Raw genomic sequence first — 4797 nt, forward strand, 5'->3', positions numbered from 1 at the left:
TACCTTGTTTTATCTTTAAACTCATTGCTACCTTGTTTTATCTTTAAACTCATTGCTACCTTGTTTTATCTTTAAACACATTGCTACCTTGTTTTATCTTTAAACTCATTGCTACCTTGTTTTATCTTTAAACTCATTGCTACCTTGTTTTATCTTTAAACTCATTGCTACCTTGTTTTATCTTTAAACACATTGCTACCTTGTTATATCTTTAAATAAATTGCTACCTTTTTTATCTTTAAACACAGTGTTACCTTGTTTTATCTTTAAACTCATTGCTACCTTGTTTTATCTTTAAACACATTGTTACCTTGTTATATCTTTTGATAATCTCATATAGTTTATATACAAATTTTAACAATTTTTTCAAATGTTTTTAAAATGTTATTCAATGTTATTTAAAACAAAACAAGTTAGCAACGTTTTTAAAGATCTAACAAGTTACCACAAATCTATGCAAAAAAGTGACAGGAAAAAAAAATTTCAGGGAAAAAATCTGGAAACGAAAACTTTGGTAAAAAAGTCTCAATTTTCTGAATTCCTAGGAAAAAATGTCACAGAAATAGATTTCCTGAGTTTTAGATTTCGGTGATTTTTTTCCCCTAAAATAATATGGGAGCTGCCAATAAAGTCTCAGGAAATAACATTACAGGAATTGAAGTCCTGAAAAAAAGGCCTTAGTCTTGGGAGCATGAGGTCCAGTCATAAAAAGGACTTTTCTTCTATGCACCTGCAAATGAATATAGCCAGGGGCGTTTTTAATATCAAGTCCCTTTGTTCCCATGCATTTTCCACTAAAAGAGGACTTTTTTTCCAGGTACTTTTTTTAAAATCATACTGTAATCAGAAAAAAGTCTGAAAATGGTAGGACTTTATTTCCAGAGACTTTTTATTTCAGGGACTTATAAGTGACAAAATTTAGGACTTTATTTCTGAAAACTTTTTTGCCAATTACCAGTTAACCCCCCCCCCCCCCCCATGTAATTAACCCTTTCTATGTGCAAAAAAAAATATGTGTTTATTGCCAAGTAACTTAACGTTCCTCTGTTAGAGGAGTCATAGGTCGGTAGTGTAGGTAAAAGTCAGTGAAAGATATAAAGACTCAGCAATTTAAAAAAAAGATTTAACAAGTTAACTTAATTGTTAACCTTGTTAACTTAACAATGTGTTTAAAGATAAAAAAGATGGCAATATGTTTGAAGATAAAACAAGGTATTAATGTGTTAATATGAAATATACAGCAGCCAGAGCAGTGCTGTTTTAATTCTAGTTATCCATGGTTTTAGTAAGAATTGGAATTATAGTTTTACTTCATCAAAAAAGGCTAGTTGCATGCCCCTGAGATAGATAGATATATATAAAACAGGTGTCACCATGCGGAAATGTCTGAATTACAGACTGCACTAAAAAAAATGTTATGATTAACAATTATGTTTTATGAGATTTCTTTTAGCCAAATATACAAAACTAGGCCTATAGGACGCTTCGCGCCCATCTTCTATGTGAATTGGTAACATGTTCTCTTACATTGTAAAACAAAACCAAAAAAGAAAATTGTCATTTTTTACTTTTTAACCAACTCTTTTCTATAAAACTTTTGTCTTTGATGTAATTGTTCGTTACTAAGAACGGAACGGGGGATGGAAACGTTCTTAATTAAGAACAGAACAAGAGGGATGCAACCGTTCTTCAACTAAGAACGCCAAGAACGGAACGGAACGGGAAGACCGTTCTTCTACTCAGAACGGAACGGAACGGGAGGGAACGGAACGAGAACGGAACGATAAAATAAGAGGAACGAGAACGGAACGATTTAGCTGAAGGCCCTCGTTCTAGAACGGAACGGAACGATTTAAAAAAAGTCGGAACGTGCCCAGCCCTACCGTCAGTACAATGCCCCGTATTCGTTCTATCTCATTCCGTTGAATCTTGTGGAACTTGTATAAGGCGGCCAGGCATCGTCTTCCACAATAGATAGATGGATAAAGTGTATTGCTAAAATACATGTATCTGTGTACAAAACGAGTTTACAATTACAAATTGGTGGTTATATTAACAGTACAAGTATAAAGCAATTAGCTCTTGGCTGTTTTGATTATTTTTTCCACCTAATTTCAATAATGATAACAAAACATTTCAAGTAAATAGATTAAAGAACTTTTAGAGATCAGAGTGCAATTTTATCCTATGCAAAATAAATTATACATTAATTAGAATAACTAGAGTTTAAAATAATTTTCTGACATGTACACAACAAATATCAAAGCATATCAAAACATATCTAATTAGTTTTACATGAATAGCAATTCGGTTTATAACACATTGTAATGTAATTTTCAAAAAGAGAATTTAGTACACTATTTTAAAATATACTTAGAGAGTTGCTTCTTTTTAAGTCAAGAGGCATTTAAGTATTGATCATATGGCTTACATTTTATCACATGGCTGTAGTGCTTGGTCCTGCAGCATATTCTAGCCACAAAGATGGCCCTAAAAAATGCTGTTACCATAACCCAAACCATAGTATTTGTATTTTTTTTTAATTTTTGTATTTTGGTGTATGTGATCTAAATACCTTGATTATTTTCAGTACTGTGTTGACTCTTAGGCAGCAATTGTTGTACATACACATATTGCCGTTTCAAGATTGCAAAACAGGACGGTACATGATGATGAATCATCTACTTCATGTTAGATTAATTTAAATACAGGTTTGATACTGCTGATGTTGGGTGGGGTATGGGAGGAGTTCTGTTCAGAATTAGACAAAACGTTTTGTAATTTTTTAACCTGAAACATTTCATGCAGATTTAACTAAAATAAAGTTCAGAATCTTACTTTACTTTTCAGCTTTTGATGATAAGCTTGGCACCTGAAAATTTGAGATTTTCTGCAGCGTAAATTTGAGGCCTCCTTGTAACCGGGGGCTGGGCTGGCTAGGTTTGTGTACGTTGGCCAGGGGGGCAGGCAGCCGGATTCCAGCCACCACCGGACAATAAAGACAATATTAAGGGTTCAGTCTAATCTCACACAGAGACAACTAAGGTAACCTTTTTTCTGCAAATGATATCTCAGTAAAGTAACACAGGACACTTTTCTATTCTGATCTACTGGGACCGGATTTAATGAATTTGAGCTAGGTCGCTCAACTACCTACCGCCGATTTAACTACTTATCTGTAGTGCTGAGTGTAGTTTACATCTAAGGACGTGGACAAATCTTGAATGACAGATTCAAAAGAAGTGGTTGAACCGTCTGTAGACATACAGAGTTACCAACAAAGAATGAGACTTCAGACAATACTGCACGGAATTCATGCCTTCTTTCTTTTTCAAATCATTAAATAAGAGTATACACATTCAAGGCAGAATTCTTAACAAAAACTTTGGATATTCACAGTCACTCACTTAGATTCTTCCTACACATTGCTATGACCGGATTTAATGAATTTGAGCTAGGTCGCTCAACTACCTACCGCCGATTTAACTACTTATCTGTAGTGCTGAGTGTAGTTTACATCTAAGGACGTGGACAAATCCTGAATGACAGATTTAAAAGAAGTGGTTGAACCGTCTGTAGACATACAGAGTTACCAACAAAGGATGAGACTTCAGACAATACTGCACGGAATTCATGCCTTCTTTCTTTTCCAAATCATTAAATAAGAGTATACACATTCAAGGCAGAATTCTTAACAAAAACTTTGGATATTCATAGTCACTCACTTAGATTCTTCCTACACATTGCTATGATTTCTTCGATGCCTCCAACACATTACTTCAAAAACTTTGATTCCTCCGACGCATTACTGCAATAACTTTGATTCCTCCAACACATTACTGCAATAATTTTGAGTTCTCCGACCCCTTACTACAATTACTTCGATGCCTCCAACACATTTATACACTACTTCGATGCCTCCACACATTACTGGAATAACTTTGATTCCTCCAACACAGAAAGCTATTTACTTTGATTCCTCCAACACATTTAGCTTTTCATTTTAATTCCTCCAACACATTTAGCATATTTACTTTGATTCCTCCAACACATTGAGCTACCCTTTTGGCTCTAAAAATCCCCTCGAAACTAGAGATTTTTAGAGCCAAAAGTTTCTGCACAAAAAAAGTCATCTTTGTTTTTTTCATAAAAATTCATAATGTTTTTTCTAGACTATAAGGTAATGATATTATAGCTCATTTGTTAAAGGAATTCCTTATTTTTTCAAAGAAAATAATTTTTTTTAAATCCAAAAGAATGAGACTTTAGATACGACTGTCCAAGGTACTAATGCAAGGAAAGTTAATTGCAGTTGTGTATACTCTGCGTACATATTGAAACCAGTTCTCTCTGGGCGGAATTTGTAAACAAGAAAAGATGCATCAGTGTTCGTTTAGTATCCGAGGAGGTTAAAAGAATTTAATTTTTATAATTTTGATAATTCACATAATAATTTCCTAAGACCAGAATATTTCATAGATTATTTTTGTGAAAATGGATCCCATGTCAGGCTTCGACATCCGTCTTGTGTTTACATTTCCGCCAAAAGACAGAAGACTTAGTATAAAAAATGCGTACACCTCTGAAATAACTTTCCTTGCATTAGTACCTTGAGACTGTCAGGATTTTTTAGTCTGTACACTTTATATCATAATTAGAAACAATTCAAACCAATTGTTTGTGTATCCTCTCGTGCGCCCCTATCATTTACCAAATATTCTTGTCTGCAGTACATATACACTACAAAGTACAACCTTAAACAATACATATTCGGCTTTTAATCTATAATAAACAAAG

General features: G+C 33.8%; 1 long non-coding RNA gene across 1 annotated transcript; it reads left to right on the forward strand.

Annotated features, from left to right (window-relative positions):
* The first annotated feature begins 3051 nt into the window (after positions 1-3051).
* Positions 3052-4243, forward strand: LOC111700307 (uncharacterized). The gene is made up of 2 exons (XR_002764963.1): positions 3052-3140; positions 3459-4243. It is a non-coding gene; the product is annotated as an uncharacterized LOC111700307 (long non-coding RNA).
* The last annotated feature ends 554 nt before the right edge of the window (positions 4244-4797 follow it).

The sequence above is a fragment of the Eurytemora carolleeae genome, unplaced genomic scaffold (assembly GCF_000591075.1).
Source record: "Eurytemora carolleeae unplaced genomic scaffold, Eaff_2.0 scaffold266, whole genome shotgun sequence".
NCBI lineage: Eukaryota > Metazoa > Arthropoda > Copepoda > Calanoida > Temoridae > Eurytemora > Eurytemora carolleeae.